We start from the raw sequence: 23,187 nt of genomic DNA, 5'->3' as shown, positions 1-23,187 counted from the left end.
TAGACAAATTATTCTAATGATTCTTTGCTTAGCTTCTATACAGACTCAGGTAGTGATCTGTATATTTCAGTAGATTTTGTAATTCTCTGTTTTATTGTCCCTTAAAAATTAATCTGGAGTAAAGAATATGTAATATGTTATTACGAATAGCTAAATCAGGTACCTCTTGGTCTGTTAAGTGGAAGACCACTAATGTTCAGCCATCAGATTTGTAATGTGGATTGTTTTAATCACATTAAAAAAGAAATCAAAAGTTTTTTATTGCTTTTTATAGAAAGGAGTGGGATTGATTGAATTTTATAATATGTAGAGTCTATTGCTATCATGATATTTTGCTCGAATCTTTCATGTGCTATCAATAGTTTTACTTGTTTAAAACCCTTGCATTCTTCTAACAAAAGCTATATAGTAGTTCTTTTAAATAAATCTCTTGAGGTACTGCTTTAATTGCTTAAATTTTATTTAAGATTTCTCACATCATTATTCATAAATAAGACTGTCCTGTAATTTTCTTTTTTAATTTTATCTTAACGGTTTTAAGACCAGGATAATGTTTACTTCACAGTACTTTGAGGTCAGTATGCCACATTTTTGTAAGAAATTTAAAAATTTCTGTGTAAAGCTAGGTTTGGGGTTTTAGTGCTCTTGTAGGGGTAAAGAAGAGGTGGTTGGGTAATTTGTTATCTTGGTCAGTGTCTTCTGTTACAGATTTGTTTAGCCATGTCTTTTTGTATCAGTTTTGGAATCTAATATTTTAATAGCATATCTATTGAACCTAAATTTTAAAATTTCTTTTTCTTTAATGTTTATTTTTGAGAGAGAGACAATGGGGAAGGGACAGAGAGAGAGAGAGAGAGAATCCCAAGCAGGTTCTGTGCTGTCACTGCAGAGCCCAACATGGGGCTTGAACTCACGAACCATAAGATCATGACCTGAGCTGAAGTCAGATACTTATCCAACTGAGCCACCCAGGCGCCCCAGAGTAGTTTATTTTTTTTAAGTGGTCCAGAATATGTTCATGTTGGTGAATGTTTCAGGTACACTTGAAAAGAATGTGTATCTTGCTGCTATTGGGTGAAATAGTGTATGAATATCTATTAGGTCAAGTTGGTTTATAGTGTTCAAATCCTTGCTGATTTTTAAAATTCTATCCATTACCGAGAAACGTGTGTTGAAAGTTGCCGACTTTAGTTGCTTTGTGTATTTCTGCTTTCAGTTCTGTGACGATTGAAGCTTCATTATTAGATACATGCATATTTAGGATTGTTATTTAAGTCCTTTTAATGAATCGATCTCTCTATCATTATTTATATCCCTCCTAATAGTCATTGTTCCAAAATCTACTTTGCTGGTATTTATACCGCTTCATCTTTGTGTTTGCCTTCATTTGTATTCTCCCATCCTTTTACTTTTAATCTGTCTGTGTTTTTATATTTAAACTCTGTTTCTTGTGGATAGCATATGGTTAGGGCTTGCTTTTTTATCCAGTTTGACAACCTTTGTCTTTTAATTGGAGTAGACTGTTTAAATTTTCTGTAATTATATGTAATTTAATATGCTAGTATTACACATATTTTCCTTCTTTTTTTTTTTTTTTCTTTTTTAAGTAAGCACCATGTGCAACATGGGGCTCGAACTCATGACCTGGAGATCAAGAGGCGCATGCTTTCTGGCTGAGCCAGCCAGGCACCCCCTGTATTTTCTTTCTTGCTATTTGTTTTCTATTTGTTCCATCTGTTCTTTCTTGTTTCTCATTTTTCCTTCTGTCTTCTTTTTATTAAAACATTTGTTGAGAATTTTTATGGTTTCATTTTATCTTCTTTCTTGGTTTACTTGGTTTATGTCTTTGTTTTATATTTTTCGTGGTTGATACAGGGCTTACAGTATACATCTTTAATTTCCTACCATCTGTGTTAAAATAATGTTACACCACGTCACCTATAACTTACAGGGTTTACAATGGTACAGTTTAATTTTTCAGCTGCCTGGGTTCCAAAGGCACGTATCCTAACAAGAAACAGACAAATAGAAATTTTTTTGCCTTTTATGACCCAACTTTGATCTTGAGTCAGGCAGTGTTTCTCCTGCTGTATTCTGTAGGTGGAGGCAGTTATAAAGATTTGCCCAGATTCAGGGAGAGGGAATATAGACTCCCCCCCAGCACCCCTCACCCATCTGAGTGGAGGAATATTAGTGTCTCATTGGAAGCAGAGCATGTGGATTGCAACAGGAGGCAACCTTTGGAAAATGCGTCTGTTACACTCTCCTGTATCTCTATTATCATTCCATGTAATTTTTTGTATGTTGTAAACACCACAGTACGTTTTATTTTAAACATGTCTTTTGCTTTTGCCCACCTATTTACCATTTCTTTCACTCTTTATTCCTTTTTGTAGATCCAAATTTCCATCTGATATTCTTCTGTGTGAGGACCTTCCTTTAATGTTTGTTATAGCAGGGGTCTGCTTGTGATGAATTCTGTCAGCTTTTATTGGTCTAAAAAAGCCCTTATTTTGTCTTTGTGTTTAAAAATACTTCACTGGATATAGAATTTTATGTTGGCTAAGTTTTTTTTTTCTTCAGAACTTTAGAATCTTACTTGTTTTTGTCCTGTGTGATTTCTTTCTTTTTTTTTAATCCTACATGATTTCTAATGAGAAGTCTACTTTCATTTTTATCTGTGTATCTGTTTGAATAGTGTGGCCTTTTTCCCTGGATACTCAAAGTTTTTCTTTTTATCAGTTTTTTTGTTTTTTGTTTTTAAGCAGTGTTGTGTGCTTTGGTGTTTTTTCCCTTTGTGTTTCTTCTGGGACTTGAGTTTCTTGGATTTCTCATAATTTTCATCAATGTGTCAGATTTTCAGCCATTATTTCTTTGTTGTTGTTTTTTCTGCTCTCCCTTCATTTTTTCTGGACTCTAGTCATGTGTGTTTGACCACTTGACAGTGTCCCACAGGTTACTGAGGCTCTTTCCTTCCCCTGCCCCCCAGCCCCCCAATCTTTCTTTCTGTGGATAGTTTCTATATTCTGTATCTTCAAGTTCACTGTTATTTTCTTCTGCAGTGTCTCATCTCTTTTTCCCATTCAGTGTATTTTTCATTTTACCTACTATACTTTTTAAAACTCTGCAAGTTCCATTGGGTCTTTTTTCATCTATTTCTCTTTTTTCCACGTCACATTTATGTGAACCATATTTATAGTATCTGTTGTAACATCTTTGTCTTCTAAGTCCATCATGTTTATATCATTTATGGTTCTGTTTCAGTTGATTCACTTTCCTTCTGGATGTGGATCTTTTCCTCTTTCCTTTGTATGGCTGAACATTGTGAATTTTACATTTTCCATCTTTTTTGAATTTATTTAAAAAAATTTTTTATGTTTATTTACTTTTGAGAGAGAGAGAGAGAGAGAGACAGAATCTGAAGCAGGCTCCAGGCTCTGAGCTGTCAGCACAGAACCCAATGCAGGGCTTGAACCCACGAACCGCGAGATCATGACCTGAGCTGAAGTCAGATGCTTAACCAACTGAGCCACCCAGGCACCCCTTGATTTTTTTTTTTAATGTTTATTTTTGAAAGAGAGAGACAGAGCGTGAGTTGGGGAGGGGCAGAGAGAGAGGGAGACACAGAATCCGAAGCAGGCTCCAGGCTCTGAGCTGTCAGCACAGAGCCCGGCACGGGGCTCAAACCCACGAACCATGAGATGATGACCTGAGCTGAAGTTGGACACTTAACTGGTTGAGCCACCCAGGCATCCCTACATTTTACATTTCTGGGCACTGAATTCTGCTATATTCCTTTAAAGAATGTCAGACTTTATTGTCATACAGTTATTAAGTAATTTTTTGGTCAGTTTGATCCTTGGGAAGCTTGCTTTTAAGGTTTTTGTGGTTGGTCACAGCAGTCTTTTTCCTTAGACTAATTTAGCCCCACTACAGAAGCATGGTCCTTCTAGTGATTCTGAGGTTTCTACATTCTGACCAGTAGGATCACAAACTAGTCCCAGCCCTGTGTGAGCCCTGGAGATTGTTGGGCTGATTGCTTTTTGGTGGTTTGCTCCCTGCTCTTGAGAAGGTTTCCGAGATTGAAGAGGATCCTTATACAGATCATCAGATCTCCACATGCATGCAGCTCCTTGCTCTTCAGTACTTTGTCCTGCAAATTCTAGCTGCAAATTCCAGGTGCTTCAGCTTCCCCGACTCTTGTCTCCTCAGTGCAGTCAGAGCCAGGAATCCTGTGTCAAATTTCTGTCCCTGCAGTGAAGTCTGGAAATTGCCTCCAGGCCATAAAGTTTGGTCAGTCATGGAATTTACTTTCTTTGTTTCCTTTCTCTTGAAGATCACAGTCTCTGCTGCTGTTTGCCCAATGTCTAAAAACTGCTATTTCATGTGTTTTGTCAGGTTTTCTAGTTGTTTACAAGAACAGGGCAATTCCTGTAGCAATTAGAACTTTATGTTCAGAATTTCAAATCTTCCTGTTTAAATTGTATTAATACTTTCAATGATTTAACAGTTTCATTTGCCAACAAAGTGTATGTCATTTCTACTTTCTGATTTTCCAGCTTTTCCCCCCATTTAACTTTTTGTTTTAAATATATAAAATATAAATAAGAAAATATAAATATATTTTAATATATATTCATATAATATAAAAATAAAAAGTTATCATTTGTAAGCGTACAGTTCCATGGCATTAAGTATATCCACATTGTTGTACAACCACCACCATTGTTCATCTCCAGAACTTTTTCATCTTCTCAAACTGAAACTGAGTACCCATTAAACACGTATCACTATTCCATCCTCTCCCTAAGCTTTGGCAACCACCATTCTACTCTGTGTATCTATGAATTAGACTATTCTTAAGTACCTCATACAAATGGAATCATATAATATTTCTGCTTTTGTGACTGTCTTCTTAGCATAATGTCATCAAGATTCATCCATGTTGTAGTATGTGTCAGAATTTTCTTCCTTTTTAAGACTGACTGTTGTATGGATATACCATATTTTGCATATCCATTTGTCTGTTTGTGGGCATGGGTTATTTCTACCTTTTGGCTATTGTGAATAATGCTGCTATGAACATGGCTTTACAAATACCTGTTGGAGTCCCTGCTTTCAATCGTTTTGAGTATATACCTTGGCCTTACTAAGTTTTATGGACACATATCCTGAGAGAATATTGAGACATTCAGGAGTAGTTCCTAGTACTGAGTAGATTGCTGATCCAGTAAAATCCAGTTTTTAAATATTCCTATTTTTGGATTCTCAGCTGTATATTTGAAATCAACTACATTCGAAATTCTTTTGTTCCAGAAGATACATATTTCCATTCTGGTTTGTATTTAAATCGTGTTTGATTACATATATTTGTGATATGCTTAGATGTAGTATTTGTTTCTGTTTTTATAACTACTTTTATGTTGATCCATTATAGTGAATTATAGCTACAGAATAATACTGTGTAGTAGCAAAATGCTAATTTAAGAAATAGAAATAGTAGCATGCCAGTGATTTTTAAATAGCCTAGTTACTGAGCTCAGTAGTTCTCAGCTAGGGTAGTGCTTGCTGTTTGGGAGAGGGGGCCATTTTTGGTTGTCACCACACTGAAGGTTGTCACAGGCATTTAGTGAGCAAGGGGCTAAGTTTCTAGATGCCTTACATTGTTCAGGACAGTGCTGTACAAGGAATAACTGTTTTGTCTCATTTCATGTAATTACCTCAGTCTAAAATATTCTACCTGTATACACAAGGCATTTTTTTACATGATGTTAATATATAATCTAGTCTATAAATGCAACTAGTATGTATGTCAAGGAGTGAGTAATGTCCTTTCATGTAGAGCTTTACCAAGAGTTGTTTACCGTTTTGGAAAAATGCATTTGCCGTTTTGGAAAAATGCATCACAGTGGTACCCCTCAGAGTATATTAGTCACTGTTTCACATACCTGATTCAGTTGGCGTTTGTAGCTGTCATTTTCATTGTGATTCTTCGTATTGGTGCAAACATCTTATATATCTTATGTATCTTCTAGTGTAGTGATGCTCAAGTTTTTACATCTTAGTGCTTTATTAAATTAATTTCCTTTTCCTTTTCTTTTTTGTATTTATAGTTGGGGCATTGTAATGATATTTTAAAGTTAAATGGATAGGTAAGTTATCACTTAATATAATTTCAGGGTAATAAAGGGACTGTTAAAACGTTTTTTATAAATAGGAGCTTTTGAGTTTGGTAATGTTGGAGCCGCTGAACTGATTAAATAGCAGAAACAACTGAACTCCATAGTCCCTGTGACACATACACAGGCTTTAGTATTTCTGTGAAGTTACCACTAATACTACATTTCAGATATGTATGAAAATATTCTTTTATCAGTATTCTTTGGAAATTACCACACTGTCTCATGAATGACTGGGCAATACCAATAGTACTTTGAGAGGCATTGCTGTATATCTTGTCTTGCTTTTGTACATTGACCTTTTCTCAATTACCGTTTTTGTTCTAAACTCTCTATATAGTTTTTATTGCAAAACTCTTTTTGTTTGTTGATTGTTGTTATTGTTTTAGAGAGAGAGAGAACATGAGAGTGAGGAGCGGGGAGGGGTAGAGGAAGAAAGGGAATCTTTTCTTTAAGTTTATTATTTTGAGAGAGAGATGGAGAAAGAGAGAGAGAGAGAGAGAGCATGCACGCGAGCACACGCATGTGAGTGGGGGAGGGGTAGAGAAAGAGGGAGAGAGAATCTGAAGCAGCCTCCATGCTCAGTGCAGAGCCTGATGTGGCGTTTGATCCCACGACTGTGAGATCGTGACCTGATGTGATACCAAGAATAGGCTGCCCAACCAACCAAGCCACCCAGGCGCCCGGGAATAGAGAGAATCTTAAGCAGGCTCCACCCTCAGCAGGGAGCCTGATGAGGGGTTCTATCATGACCCTGAGATCATGACCTGAGCCAACATCAAGAGTCAGACACTTAACCAGCTGAGCCACCTAGGCTCCCCTGTTTTGTTTTAAATTTTATTTTATTTTATTTTATTTTATTTTATTTTATTTTATTTTATTTTACTTAAAAAATTATTTTTTAATTTTCATTTTTGAGAGAGTGCAAGTGGAGGAGGGGCAGAGAGAGAGGGACAGAGGATCTGAAACAGGCTGTGCACTGACAGCAGTGAGCCCATTGTGGGGCTTGAACCCACAAACTGTGAGATCATGACCTGAGCCGAAGTCAACTGACTGAGCTACCTAAGAGCCCCTAAATTTTATCTTAAACTAATTAAGATAAACTGACATACAACGTAGTGGTTTCAGGTGTACTCCAAGATTATTTTAGTTTAGTTTAGTTTTATTTTGTTTTAAAATGTTTATTTTTGAGAGAGAATGAAAGTAAGAATAGGGAGGGTAGGGGGAGAGAGAGAGAGAGAGAGAGAGAGGGAGAGAGAGAGAGAGAGAATGAATCCCAAGCAGGCTCGAACTCACAAACCATAAGATCATAACCAGAGCCAAAATCCAGAGTCGGATGCTTAACAGACTGAGTCACCCAAGATGCTTTTAAACTCTACCCTTCAGGTGCCTGGGTGGCTTAGTCAGTTAAGTGTCTGACTTTGGCTCAGGTCATGATCTCGTGGTTCATGGGTTCCAGCCCTGCATTGGGTTCTGTGCTGACAGATCAGAGCCTGGAACCTGCTGTGGATTCTGTGTCTTCCTCTCTCTTTGCCCCTCCCCCATTTATGGTCTGTCTCTCAAAAATGAATAAACGTTAAAAAAAAAAAAAAAACTTAAACTCTACCCTTTAGTCTATCGTTTGTGAACAGTTTGTAATTGAATTTGGGTTTCAGTTCATTCTGCTGTAACTTTTTATAAAGAAATCTGATCCTTATATTTATCACTGTAATTTTCTTATACATAAATTATCTAATACCATAATTGCCCAACTGTAGAATGAACCTTTTCAGTGCTTTTAAGTGTTTTTGATGTGATGTGGCACCTGGGTGACTCATTTGGTTAAGCATCTTACTCTTGATCTCAGTTCAGGTCTCAATCTCAGGGTTGTGAGTTCAGACCCCACACTGGGCTCCACACTGGGTGGGTGCCTGCCTAAAAAATGTTTAAAACATTTGTGTTGTTTTAAATTGTTTTAAATTGTTTTAAATTTAAATTGATGTGCGTTCGCAGTCCTTAATGGCAAACAAAATTTGTGATGTACTGGCAGATTACTTTGTGTTACAGATGTTATTGCCTGCTTATATATCAATTTAGCCACGTGTAGAGTTGTCTTTTCACCCACTTGCCACCTCAGTTATTTGCACTGACAACTTTACACATGGTTGAATTTTAAGTTAAATGTAGATATAGAATTTGTTTTATATTTCTTCAAAAGGAAGAAGATGCAAAGATTATTTTATGTGCAAGAAACAGCCTGTGTACCAAGACATGATACAATTAAAAGTGACAGAAATCACTAACTCATTGGAACACATCTTGAGAGTTTGAGAGATAAGGGAGTTGAGTGTGACTGATTCATGACTTGTGATGGATTATAATTCAAGTGCTAACATCTTTAAAAATCCTTCTGATTCTTAACAGAAATTGCTCAACTTCTGTTACTATCTAGTTAAAAATGAAACAGAGGATAACTACATGTAAAAATTAGAGGATTCCCAGATATTCCTCTATACGCCTCAAAATTGTGCTGTCAGTTCTAAAGATGTCAAAGAGAACAGAGGTATGGTTTTTGAAAAGTGATGTGTTAATCTGATATTATGCATGGTTGCTGATGGCCAGAAGTTCAGAAAAGTTGTTAAACTCTGAATTTGAAGATAGTTTCAGTCCAAACTTGGATCAGAATTTGAAGAGGAAAGTGGTATGTAATTACTTTGAGAAATTCTAAAGATAGCATCTTAGAATGGAAGAAATGAGTTATTTCTCCCTTTTAAATGTTTCCTCCTTTCAAACATGCCTTCTTCAGGGTAGATTATGCCTTACCATTTCAGTTTATTCAGAAAGTGACTTTATGTATCAAACTTTTCTTCTTTTCTGTTTCTTTTCTTTTCACCTTTCCTTTCCTTTCCTTTCCTTTCCTTTCCTTTCCTTTCCTTTCCTTTCCTTTCCTTTCCTTTCCTTCTTCTCTTCTCTTCTCTTCTCTTCTCTTCTCTTCTCTTCTCTTCTCTTCTCTTCTCTTCTCTTCTCTTTTTTTTCTTTTCAGTAGGCTCCATTGAGCCCAGTGTGGGGCTTGAATTCACGATCCTGAGATCAGGACCTGAGCTCAGTTCAAGAGACACTTAACAAACTGAGCCATCCGGGCACTCCTATATCAACCTTTTAATAGTCGTGTTTGTAATGAATTTCACACTATCCACAAAATAAAATAAAATGTGTAAGTTGTGTGATGATAGCCATGATCTAAATCCTTCAATTACAGTATTTCCTCCAGTGGTATGTTTCCCACCCTCGCATGACAATAAGAATTCCCTAATGTGTTATGCGGGATTCCTAGGCTCTTTCCTTGAAGTTTCTGATATACTAAGTCTAGGGTAGAGGCCAGGAATCTAGATTTGTAGGCACCCTAAGTGATTCTTCCAGGATAGTTGGCAAGTACTGCTCTAGATACTGGGCTTGTTCCTGGGGGTGCTGCCTAATTTTGACTGCTATACAAAATTTCTTTGCTATAATTTAGGATACATATGTTCTAGTACAGTGATATTTTGAATATTGCTGGTATCTTGCAAGTACTTCCTTTGTATCAGGCCCCATGCCAAACACTGCATGGGTTGAATCCTCAAACTCTTGGAGATAATGAGTACTGTTATTCTCATTTTGCAGATGAGGCTAAGTAATTTATATAAGGTTACCTAGTAAGTGGTAGACTTAGGATTGGAACCCAGGCAAACTGACTTAGAGCCTGTGCTCTTAGTCACACAGTATTGGCTATTGCAGGGCAAATGCTGAGCTAAGCTGGTTGTGCAGCACATTGTAGAGTAGTGTACAATTTACCGTGTGTATGAAGTGAGAGACGTGGTGGAACGTAAGGTTGAATGCCCAACAGAGTGTGGCCTCCTAACTATATGAGAGAGTTAGAGTCAGAGCAGAAAACAATAACCAGTTCTAAAGGGCCACATAGGGATCAATTAGATAACTGTTAATGCTTCTGTAGATTAGCAGTTCTCGGTGAGGCCTCTATTCTCCTGGAAGCCCTGGAACTCTTTCAGGGGGTCCTCAAGGTCAAACTGTTTTTATAACATTACCAAGAAATTGTGACTTTTTATGTGTGCTAATATTTGTACTGCTGATATAGCTGCATCGGTGAGTAAAGTGTTGGTGCCTGAGCAATTCCAGTGCCCTGGAACCAGATTGTCCTGGAAGCCATTATACTCTTCACTGCCATACACTCTGCAGTTAAAAAAAAAAAAAAAAAAGCCAGTTTATTTAAGAATGCCTTTATTGAAGTAAAAAATAGAGTAAAAGAGAACACGTCCCTTTATTAGTCTATATGATATGATGAGAAATACATATATGGAGCTTCTGCCTATTGAAGTACTGTGGTTATTTTAAGGAAAAAGCACTTGGAGGCTTGGAGTTGCATGCTGACCTAGCAGAATTTTTCACGGAACATCATTTTTATTTGAAAGAATAATTGACAGAAAAACTATGGTTATTCTGATTTGGGTAATTAGCAGACATTTTCTCACAAAATGAAAGAACTGAGAAATAGGAGGTTCTGGGTGACTTTGGATGTCTGTTCATCCTTGGTGTAGGGACTGCTTAGTGCTGGGCCTTGCAGATTTGATCTTTTCTCCCTGTAGACCTGAGGCCTCTGCTGCAGCCGTGTTATGTTGGATCCTCAGGCATCTGAGCTTGATCCCCCTCTTCGTATTTATTGGAGCGGGAGGTACTGGAGCAACGCTGTCTGTCTTGTGCCTGGCATTGTTCAATCCAGATGTCAGTTTGGATAGGAAGAATAACTCAGAACCCTGGAACAAACGATCTCCGTGATCAATACAAGTTCCACTCAGTGAATGCAGATTACAGCAAACTGATAAAAGAGGTCCAGACTTCTAAATGAAATGTTTAACCATAAAGCTGCTTAGAATGAAGGTGTTCCAGAAGCTGTCCGCACAATTTTCCACTTATCTAGGAAATATCTTTCCTCTAAATGCATGAAATCATGTTGGTGTATTGTGTGGGGATTTACACTGATAAATAAATGTCTGAAACTTGGAAAAAAAAAATGAAAGAACTGTTGCCAGTGATAAAATTTGGACTTGACAGCTTCCCAGTATTTAAAGGCTTCTCTGAAGAGATCAGTGGCAATGTTAAGAAATAGGAATTTTTGATATTGAATAAGGAAGTATATCAGTGTTTTGAAGAGCTGTATAACTCAGTGAAGTAATATTGGCTGAGTAAAGATGCCTAGTACAAGATAGACCAATGGATTTTAAGGTAACGGTGTACAAAAAGTTCATTGATGTGGTTTCAGATTCTGTATTGTATGTAACCTTTAAGAAAACTACCATCTGTTAAGTTTTGTGGCAGTGTTGAGGAAGAATGTTGACAATTTTCTTAAAGACTATTAAACTCCCTTTTAAACTACAGATTTGTGTGAGGCTGTATTTTCTTTATATACTTCAGCCAGAGCAAATTATTGGAACAGATTAAATGCTGAAGTAGATAGGAGGTTGCAGCTGACTTCTGTTAAACCAGACATTAAAGATATTTGTAAAAATGTGAAACAGTGCCACAATTTTAAGTTTCTTTAAAAGAAAACTTATGTTTTAATTAAAGCATGTGATTTATGTGAGTATGTAATGTGTCTTTTATTTTGTTTTTTATTAAAAAAACTTTTTTAATGTTTGTTTATTCTTAGAGAGAGAGAGGGAGCGAGCATGAGCGGGGAAGGGGAAGAGCAAGAGAGGGACACAGAATCCGAAGCAGGCTTCAGGCTCTGAGCTGTCAGCACAGAGCCCGACGTGAGATCGTAACCTGAGTTGAAGTCAGACATTTAACCAACTGAGCCACTGAGGTGCCCCATCGGTATATTCTTTTAAAATAAATATTTTTAATGTTCTCAGTTCTAATTCTAATGATACATATCAGTAGATATAATGTACGTAAACAGGAGCCTTTTGGGCCCCCAGTAGGAGTTCTGAAACCAAAAAGTTTGAGAAAAGCTTCTCTAGACACTGTGGGTATTATTTTGCAGTAGTACGGGTTGTATTAGAATGATTGTTGGCTTATTTACTGTTGTTTTAAAGGCCTAATCCCTTCAAGTATGTTGATCAGAATTCTAGAATTGAAACCATGTGGAGAAAATGAAAATGTTCAAGAACTACCACCCAGAGCCATGTTGACAGTTCTCTCTTACCCCTGAGTCTCCTTATCTTCGTTTTGGGGTCTCAAAACTTTTAGGTTTCGGGACTCAAGAGCCTATTTTGGAGGGTACTTTCTGCTCTTCCCTCCTTCCGTACCACCTCTGTTATGCTTGTTGTAATATGCTAGATTACTGTGATATAGTTATTGGCCCTCAGTTTGGGAGATTGTTCTTGAGAGGTATTACAGATACCTTTAAAGTTTTACGGTTTTATTTCAGATGGTTGAAAGTCTGAGTGCTGATGGGATTTTGTTCTTTGTATGTACTGAGGAAATCATGGTCTGGTTGGAAAACCTGAATAATAGAGATTAGGAAACCTGGATTGTGGTCTTGAATCCACTTTTAACCAGATGAAATTTTTCGTACCCTTGGTTTCCTTATCTGTGAAAGGCAGATACTAATTACCCACCCTTACTCACATCTTACTCAGTAAATAGTTGATTTTTTTTTAAATGTGTTTGGTAGAGAAGATGCAAAGAAGAATCAGGCATGAATCCTGCTGTCAAGTAACATAGGGTATAGTAGGAGAAGTATTGTTATTTTTGCCTTGCATTTGGGTTATTTATAGTTTTTTTTGTTTTTGTTTTTGTTTTGAGAGAGAGAGAGAGACAGAGAGACAGAAAAGGAGAGGATCTTAAGCAGTCTCCATGCTCAGCATGGAGCCCAACTCAGGGCTCAACTTCACAATCATGAGATCATGACCTGAGCCGAAAGTGGCTAAGTCAGACACTGAACCGATGGAGCCACCCAGGCGCTCCTAGGTGTCTCTTATTTTAATTATTAGAATATAACTGTTTTGAAGGCAAACCTATTTTTACATCCTTAATAGTGGATACCACGAGCAGACTTTTGTACCTATTAGGTACAGGAACTGTTTCAAAAAACAAATAATGAGGGATAGGACTAACCTGTTAGAGATTGGATTGTTTTTTATAAGTTATGATTTCAAGAATGTGATTTTTTTTTTAATCTACTAGAAATTTGATTGTATGCTAAGGGTAATAGCAGATGGTGTTCTCCCCTGCCAGATAAACCAGGTTCAGTCCTTTGCTCTGATGCATATAAATGAAGTCATCTCGCTTATGTAGTATCACCACAAGGCACTGTAGTTTAGTGTAATAAAGCAAGGATCCATCACAGCCTGGTTAACATATGACTAGAAATGTGACTGCTGGCATAGCTAAACAAAATCTAGACTACATTGATAACAACCTCTTAAGGATTGGTTTCCAAAATTCTTATTTTTTTTCCCCTTCCTTTCCATTGCCAAAACCTTTTGTCCTTTTGGATAATTTTATGCTTTGTCTCCTTCCTCATTCTGTTTTTCTTGAATGTTATAGTACAGGGATCAGTGAATTTGGCCTGCAGGCCAAATCTGACCCACCAGCTATTTTTATAAATAAAGTTTTATTGTAACAACCATGCCCATTTGTTTACATACTATCTATGGCTACTTTCATGCTGTAATGGCAGAGGTTAATAGTTGGAGCAGAGACCCTATGGTTTGCAAAGCCTAAAATATTTACTGTCTAGCCCTTTACAGAAAATTTGTTGGCTCCTGCTTCTCATGCTATTTCTGGTAAAGTACCAGTTCCTCCTCTGTCCCTGCCCTCAGTTTGTCACGAACAGATTTTTTTGGTAAAACACATTAAAGTAAATTACCAGAAAAAAAGGAAATAAGAGCTTATAAATGTATGCCCTAAAATTTTGTTATTAGAGGCAACAGACCTAAAATTACCAAACTACTACTGTAAAGGTTTCAAAATCAGTTTACTCTGTTTTTGTGCTTAACTTGAAGTGGGTCACTTGCCAATAGTTTCTGAACCAACACCAGTGCTGAGTCACACTTTGAATAGCCCTAGTAGTCAATCTGTTATTAAAAACTGTTGCATTTAAATTAGTGGTTTCTATAGGATTTTTGTTTCAGGTACTTTTTTGGGGGGTCAAAATAAAACATATATACACAGACATACTACTATATATGATGTATATATTATCACAATTTTAACCTCAGTTATTGCTTGAAAACATTTGGATTCAGTAATCCTTACCTTATTTAGGAAGATATGTGAGCACGTATTTTTATATTTTGCTTGTGACACAATATAAGTTTTCTTTATAGATAAAATCTGCCCATTGGAAAAAATTTTCAGTGTGCCTCCAGGAAACATGATGAGACAGAATAAAAAAATGAAAGCATAACTACTTATATTAAGGACCCTAAATAGAGTGACTAAATAAGGAAACACTAATAGACGATAAAAAGAAACTGGTTCTTAAAAAGTTAAACAAATTTACCATATGACCCTGCAGTTTCACTCCTACTAGGCGTGGCTGCCGATAAATTCTTGGCTCACATTTGTTTTTCTCTGTTGTCTTCTGCCATATTGTGTCACTGTCAAAGACTAAAGATATTCTGATAGTTGTTTACAAGTGATTTGGTCTTTTTTCCTGGATGCCATGATTTTTGCTGTTTTCAAAATGTAGTAATTTTACTAAACTGTGTCTTAGAATTGGTCATTAGGGATTGATTCAATATACAATTTCAATCTTCTGTTTCATCACATTTTTCTTAAATTATGTTTTTTAGTATTTTTTAGTAATTTATTTTTTAATTTACATCCAAGTGAGCATATAGTGCAACAGTGATTTCAGAAGTAGATTCCTTAGTGCCCCTTACCCATTTAGCCCTTCCCCCCCTCCCATAACCCCTTTGTTCTCTATATTTGAGAGTCTCTTATGTTTTATCTCCCTCCCTGTTTTTATATTCTTTTTGCTTCCCTTCCCTTATGTTCATCTGTTTTGTATCTGAAATTCCTCATTTGAGTGAAGTCATACAATATTTGTCTTCCTCTAATTTCGCTTAGCATAATATCCTCCAGTTCCATTCACATAGTTGCAAATGGCAAGATTTTGTTCTGATTGCCAAATAATACTCCATTGTATATATATACCACAACTTCTTTATCCATTCATCCATCAGTGGACATTTGGGCTCTTTCCCTACTTTGTCTCTTGTCGATAGTGCTGCTGTGAACATTGGGGTGCATGGTCCCCTTCGAAACAGCACACCTATATCCTGTGGATAAATGCCTACTAGTGCAATTGCTGGGTCATAGGGTAGTTCTATTTTTAGTTTTTTGAGGAACCTCCATACTGTTTTCCAGAGTGGCTGCACCAGTTTGCATTCCCACCAACAATGCAAAAGACATCCTCTTTCTCTGCATCCTCACCAGCATCTGCTGTTGCCAGAGTTGTTAACATTAGCCATTCTGACAGGTGTGAGGTGGTGTATCTCACTGTGGTTTTGATTTGTATTTCCCTGATGATGAGTGATGTTGAGCATTTTTTCACGTGTCATTGGATGGTAGTGTACAGGTGGTTGGTTTACTATTAACCATATCTATTTATGTTTCTTAGTAGTCTGGCCTTAATACATGCTGACAAAATTATTTTTAGCAAAGTACTTGTAACCCGTTATTTAGGATATATTTGTTTTGAGGTACAAATTTGGAATTGACATCAGTGTCTGATCTTTAAACACATAGGGTTTGTTTCACTCCTGTACCAAGGAAAACAGTTTATTTCATCCACTTTTATTTTGCTTATCTTATGAATTGCTATATCTTCAGCTACAATTAACAGCAATCCTGATTTGACTGATATAATAAGACCTTGTTGAATTCATATTGTCAGGAATTTTTATCTGTTGTGCTCATTGTAGGATCTTGTCAGTGCTTAGGACCTGAATAAATGAAAATATATAAAATATCTGAATGAGTAAATAGATGAAAATATCTCCATAGTACTGGTTGGGCAGCTCAGTGATCATATCAGGGGCCCATATTCTTTCCATTCTTCTGCTCTGCTCTTTTCAGCATATCTGTCTCATATGTAGGCTTGCTACCCTATTGTTTGTAAGATGACTGCAACATTTCCTAGACATCACTGCCTCAAGACCACATCTAGAGGCAAAAAAAAGAATTTTTTCTTCTTTGTGTATGTGTGTTGTTTTGTTTGTTTGTTTGTTCTAGATCAAGGAAAATCTTTTCCTCCTATCTCATTGGCCAGAATTATTCTAGATCACTGTGGAGGGCACTGGAATCTCCAGAATTTGCTTGCATCTGTGCTATCCAGTAAGGTAGCCTTTAACCACATGTGGCTGTTTAAAGTCATTAAAATTGAATAGAATTACAGATTCAGTTCCTTAGTGGCCCTCAAGTGGCACTCATCACATTTCACTTATTGGACACTACAGATACAGAAATGTTTTCATCATCACAGAAAGTTCTGGCTTACATTAGCATAAGCACTGGCTTACGTTAACATGATTTATCCTCTGGGCCTTTCAGAATTACACTCACCCTTAAGACTGGAATTCTGTCCACTGCCTTCCAGCCTTCTAGGGACATCTGCATAGTGAATAGACACAGTATCTAACAGTGATTCCACCCTGGTGTGACTCTTGGGCTGTAGGTACATCTCTGCTCCTTTGCAGGGTGATATATTTCCTCTGTATATGAAGAAGAATAAGATTTTTACCGCCTGAGAGAAGACCGCACACATTTCTGAAGCAAGTATTGTTTTACTTGAGACCAATGACTTTATTTGGAAATAAAGCTTTGGAGTCATAATGCTAAGTAGCAGAGACCTGTGATTTACTTGATGAAAAACTGGTTTATATACGTTTGTCAGTTTCTAATTGAGTAGTTGAAAAATGACGTTATACTGTGTTATTTCTGTTCCTTTATTGTGCTCTCCAGAAGGTCTTATACCAGGGGATCTACTTCATAAATTATTAGAACTGTGGACATGGATGTGGGTTACCCTGTTCTGGTGCTTTCCATCACCTAAGTATTATTTCTTTACTCTGTTGCTCATCATGGTGGCAGAAAAAGGATGTAGTCATTGATAGTCTTCCGTACCTCTCTGGTCTAATTCTAGCACTCTCTGGGGTCTGTGATCATTCTGTATAAAGAGAAGAAAGAGTGGCTGGAAGGATACTGATTTCCCTCTCCTCTTTCCTGAATAGTAGAGGTAGGATCAGGCAAGCTTCTTCTTTCTCTCTTTCCTTCCCCTGTGGAGTGCCACCACTAGTTACTCGCATGCGCTGAAAATCCTGATTTGCTGTTAGGTCCATGTAAGTAGCATAAATATCATAAATATAAGAATAGGGGCGCCTGGGTGGCTCATTCGGTTGAGCATCCAACTCTTGATTAGGCTCAGGTCATGATCTCAGGGTCGTGGGATCCAGCCCCATGTCAGGCTCCCTGCTGAGCAGGGACCCTGCTTAAGATTCTCTCTTGGGGGGTTGCCTGGGTGGCTCAGTTGGTTAAGCATACAACTTTGGCTCAGGTCATGATCTCGCGGTTCATCGCTGTGCTGACAGTTCAGAGCCTGGAGCCTGCTTCAGATCCTGTGTCTCCCTCTTTCTCTGCCCCTCCCCTGCTTGTTCCCTCCTCCCCCCACCTCTCAAAAATAAATAAATATTTTTAAAAAATTTTAAGATTCTGTCTCTCTTGGGGCACCTGGGTGGCCCAGTCAGTTAGGCTGACTTCGGCTCAGGTCATGATTTCATGGTTCATGAGTTCAAGCCCTGCATAGGGTTCTCTGCCCCTCCCCTGCTCGTGCTCTCTCTTTCTCATTCTCTCTCAAAAATAAATAAACATTTTTTAAAAATTTATTTAAAAAAGAATAAAAACTTTAATAAAAAGATTCTCTCTCTCTCTCTTCCGTTGCCTTCTCCCCTGCTCATGTGCTCTCTCACTTCTCTTTCTCTCTCAAATAAAAAAATATATGTAAATATAAGGACGTTCTCATTATTGCACTGTTTCTCTCAGTGGAACCAGTTTTGATTGTACCAAAGACATGCTCACTTTGGAAACACTTGCCAGTGGTGGTTATTTAGAAGGAATAGGACTGGGGTGCCTGGGTGGCTCAGTCGGTTGAACGTGACTTCCACTCAGGTCATGATCTTGCAGTTCATGAGTTTGATCCCCACGTCAGGCTCTGTGCTGACAGCTCGAAGCTGGAGCCTGCTTTGGGTTCTGTGTCTCCCTCTCTCTCTGCCCCTCCCCTGCTCACGCTCTGTCTCTCTCTCAAAATGTGAATAAACATTTTAAAAATTAAATAAATAAAAGGAGTAGGGCTATCAGGAGATTGAGTTTTTCATTGTTGATAAATTTTGTAAAGTTCTGTAACTTAATGGTACGTAGGCTTTGGGGCATTTAGGCTAATTTTAGATTGACTCAGGTAACAGCTAATTTTGTTTGAGGTTTTTTAGTATCATTAAGATGCTTTCTTGCTTAATAAAACATACTAATGCAATTTAGCATTTAATTGATTAAGGATTTGATAGCACTTCATACACTTGCCCATTGTTTATGATTTCACTGATTTTATTTTATTTTTTTTTATTAACTTGGTTTTATTTTTTATTTATTAAGTTTGTTTATTTCTGAGACAGAGACAGAGCATGAGTGGGGGAGGGGCAGAGAGAGAGGGAGACACAGAATCCGAAGCAGGCTCCAGGCTCTGAGCTGTCAGCACAGAGCCTGACACGGGGCTCGAACTCGCAAACCATGAGATCATGACCTGAGCTGAAGTCGGTCACTCAACCGACTGAGCCACCCAGGCGCCCCATATTTTTTATTTTTTATTTTTCAAAATTTACATCCAAATTAGTTAGCACATAGTGCAACAATGATTTCAGGAGTAGGTTCCTTAGTGCCCCTTACCCATTTAGCCCATCCCCCTTTCCCACAACCCCTCCAGTAACTGTCCGTTTGTTCTCCATATTTATGAGTCTCTTCTGTTTTGTCCCCCCCCCCCGTTTTTATATTATTTTTGTTTCCCTTCCCTTATGTTCATCTGTTTTGTCTCTTAAAGTCTTCCTGTGAGTGAAGTCATGTGATATTTGTCTTTCTCTAATTTCACTTAGCATAATACCCTCCAGTTCCATCCACGTGGTTGCAAATGGCAAGATTTCATTCTTTTTGATTGCCAAGTAATACTCCATTGTATATATATATACCACATCTTCTTTATCCATTTATCCGTCGATGGACACTTGGGCTCCTTCCATACTTCAGCTATTGTTGATAGTGCTGCTGTAAACATTGGGGTGCATGTGTCCCTTTGAAACAGCACACCTGTATCCTGTGGATAAATGCCTAGTAGTGCAGTTGCTGGGTCGTAGGGTAGTTCTATTTTTAGTTTGTTGAGGAACCTCCATAGTGTTTTCCAGAGTGGCTGCACCAGCTTGCATTCCTGTGGTTTCACGATTTTAGATATAGATTCTGTAAGAGAGTAGTGACCAACACAGCACATCTCCCCCTGATTAAAAAGTGCTGCCTGCTTGTGTACATCTCCATTTTATGTCAGCGGCACTAGATTTACTTACATTTAACTATTAGAGTGTAATTTATTTACATCTGACTATTAGAGTGTAATTTGGCAAACACCAGCAAAACTTACTTGTTTCTTCATTCTGAAGCAGTTTAGGGATGGACAGGCTCTGTTTACAAATTTGATGCCCTCTCACTGGATGTTGAAAATTATTCTGGTGCTTAATGGTGAACTCTTGGCTTTTCTGAACTTTGGTTTCCTCTGGCCACATTACAGAGGGCTGTTACATGTATGTGTTGTCTCATTTAATCCTTGCAGAGCAGTCAGTGAAGGGTAAATTGAGAACTTGCACAAACCATGAGGAGCTCAGTTTGAGTTAGCTAAGTTTTCTTATTTGGGAAAGTATTGACTGTCAGTGTGTTTTCTTTTTTCTGGGTGTTTTTCGTTGTTTGTGGTGGGTTTGTATTGTTTTGCAGTTTTGTTTCCTCACCAGCTTTCATAATGCATTTAGTAGCTTTTCGAATTGCCATGAAAATGTGAGTTTCGTCTGAAACAGTGTTTTTTTTAAAGTGTGGTCCCTGTACTAGCAGCATCTGCATTGCCTGGGAACTTTTTTTTTTTAATGTTTATTTTTGAGAGAGAGAAAGAAAGAGATGGAGGGGGCAGAGAGAGGGGAAGACACAGAATCTGACTGAAGCAGGCTCCAGGCTCTGAGCTGTCAGCACAGAGCCCGATGTGGGGCTCGAACCCACGAACCGTGAGATCATGACCTGAGCCGAAGTCGGCCACTTAATCGTCTGAGCCACCCTGCCGCCCCACCTGGCAACTATTTAGAAATGCCCCAGATCTACCGAACCAGAAACTTGGGGGTAAGGCCCAGCAGCCTGTGTTTAAATCTTTCAGGGTGATTTTAGTGTACCCTCAAGTTTGAGAATACTCATTTAGAAGATCCCTGAATTTGTATCATGTGGGACCAACTCTGAAACTTTCTCTACATGTGCTTTGATTTACATCATACCTTCCTTCCTAACATTAGGTTTTTTTGAGAGAGAGAGAGAGCGTGTGCGCAAGTAAGAGTGTGAGCGAGTAAAGAGCAGAGGGAGAGAGAATCTTAAGCAGGCTCCATGCTCAGTGCAAGCCCGACATGGGCTTGATCTCATAATCATGAGATCATGACCTGAGCCAAAATCAAGAGTCAGATGCTTAACCTACTGAGTCACCCAAGGTGCCCCCTAACATTAGTCTTAAAATGATACCAAAGAATCAGGAAATAAGACAGTTTATGTTAACAGTTTTTTACTTTGCTAGTATTGCATACATTTTTAAGGTTCTTAAATATTTTTTTGGTGTTTGGTGTCAGGCGTTCTTGTGACGTCTTAATGAGTAAGTACCTTTCATTTGGGCAGATGAAAATGTCAGTGTATTTTATTTGTCTCACACAGTTCTCTTTCAGATGTAACATGCTCCTAGAGACATAAATAAAAATCCTTTCTATGTACAGATATTTTCCTTGATCTGGTCGCTTTTCTCAGGAGAGTATGATGAGCACATGTGGTAATAGAGAATGTATCTTTAATAGAAAATGTCAAATTGGCATGTCAATATGTATGGAAACAGACTGGGAGTTCCCTGTATTGTGTGTCTTAGCCCATTATTCAGAGATGCAGCTATTATTTGCATACCAAATACATAGGCCCACAGGTCCAAATAGTTTGCCCAGACACTGAGGGGTGCCCCAGCAAATTCACATGGGCATCACAGGATACTTTTAATTTTCTGGGAAACACAGTGACATCTGTCAGACATCACACAAACTGCTAGTTTAACGTAGTTTACAATTCAGCATTAAATCACTGCATTCCTTTTGATATTTTGTCATATTTTTGCGAAGCTGGAATTTTGACCATTGCTATAACTAAGGAAGTACTGTAGTATGAAAGTCAATGTGAAATAGCAAGTAAGGGTGGCGGTGTCTAACCTGATGCTAAGAATCAGAAGTTGAGAAGTTGTGGAGTACCCAAAAGGTGCTAAGTTGTTAGGACATAAATACTTAGTGTGGTTGGAGCTAACAGAATATTTTGGCATTTCTTTTGGCCCAGGGAATACCATGAGAAAATGACCACGATTATAAGGGAACAGTGACCTGAAAAAGTGTAAGGACCTGTGCCGTGGGTTAAACTTTTTTGATAAATTGCAGTTTGGACTTCAGGTATGGTAAAAAGTCGTACAAGAAAATGGGAGGAGAAAGGCAGGGGAATTGTAAACAGCACGGCTGGGGAGAAGGCATATGTGATGATGGTGTATATTCTCTGGTTCCTTAGGGCCATATTCTCCGGTTTTAAGTCCTGGTTCTTTGGCTAACTATATGACCATGGCTGAGAAATTAACTGTTCTAGACCTGCCTTAGCATTTATAAAATAGGAATAACACCTCATAAGGTTTAAATGAAATATTCTAGGTAAGTATGTTTTATAGAATTTAAAGTCTCTAGATAGGTTTGTGGTAAAGTGAATAGTGGCTACTCAAAGATGTCCACATTCTAGTTTCTGTTACCATAAGTATGGTAAAGAGACTTTGTAAATGTAATTAAGTTAAGCATCTTGAGGCGGGGACATTATCCTGGATTATCCAGGTAGGTCCTTAGAAGGAGGCGAGAGATCCGAGTGAGTAGTAGGAGAGTTGATGATGGAAGCAAGAGGTGGGAGTGAGTGGTGTGGTGAAGGGGACCTGAGCCAGAGTAGAGGAGGGCCCTAGAAGCTAAAAAAAAAGCAAGGAAACCAGTTTTCCCCTCAGAGCCTCCGGAAGGAACCAGCCCTGCCACCACCTTAATTTTTAGCCCCAAACGGCTCATTGTAGATTTATGATCTCCAGAATGACAAAAGAATAAATTTGTGTCAAGTCACTAAGTTTGTGGTAATTTGTTACAGGAGCAAGAGAAAATGAACACAGACAGGGTGTTACTTAAGTTGAAAAGGGGACAGTTTCTTTAAGAAACCAGTAGTCCAGGGTCAGAAGACTCCTCATTCTTTTTTGTAACGTGGAGTCTGGAATAGCAGCAGTTGGCTTTTTCGAGTTCTCTACACTGTGGCATAAACTTCTATGGTGTGTACGTGTTGAGAAGATTTCCTTTGGCCTTAACACTCAGATGGCTCTAGAGACTTAAGAAATTAGATTGGATAGGGATAGTAGGGAGGATTCCTAAACCTCTGGAACATCTCAAATAAGAGTTTCTGTAGGAGGCTTAATGCAGTGGAAAGGGTTCCAGGGAGTTTTCTTGGCAGCTCTGGATCTGTCCTTTACCCACCATCCATCATGATGCGTTTGATGCAAGTTACTTTAGAACGGTTTCTCCAGGCCTAATGTATTTTAAGTTTGCACACCAGAGGGTAGTGTTTCAGAGCCTCTCTGAAATGCAAAGTTGGGGTTTTCCATGGACTAGTGATTCAGCTGAGGGAAGCATCTGATCGGTATCTGCTT

At 38.1% G+C, this 23,187-nt stretch overlaps 1 protein-coding gene and 1 long non-coding RNA gene across 2 annotated transcripts in view; both read left to right on the top strand.

Moving 5' to 3' along the window:
* Nucleotides 1–23,187, top strand: part of SPPL3 (signal peptide peptidase like 3) — a 138,012-nt gene that overhangs the window by 22,539 nt on the left and 92,286 nt on the right. The window lies entirely within an intron of this gene.
* LOC128312452 (uncharacterized) lies at nucleotides 11,573–22,487 on the top strand. Its single transcript, XR_008291806.1, has 2 exons — nucleotides 11,573–12,026; nucleotides 21,810–22,487. It is a non-coding gene; the product is annotated as an uncharacterized LOC128312452 (long non-coding RNA).

Source organism: Acinonyx jubatus, chromosome D3, assembly GCF_027475565.1.
Source record: "Acinonyx jubatus isolate Ajub_Pintada_27869175 chromosome D3, VMU_Ajub_asm_v1.0, whole genome shotgun sequence".
Taxonomy (NCBI): Eukaryota; Metazoa; Chordata; class Mammalia; order Carnivora; family Felidae; genus Acinonyx; species Acinonyx jubatus.
This window is presented reverse-complemented; position numbering and strand designations above follow the sequence as displayed.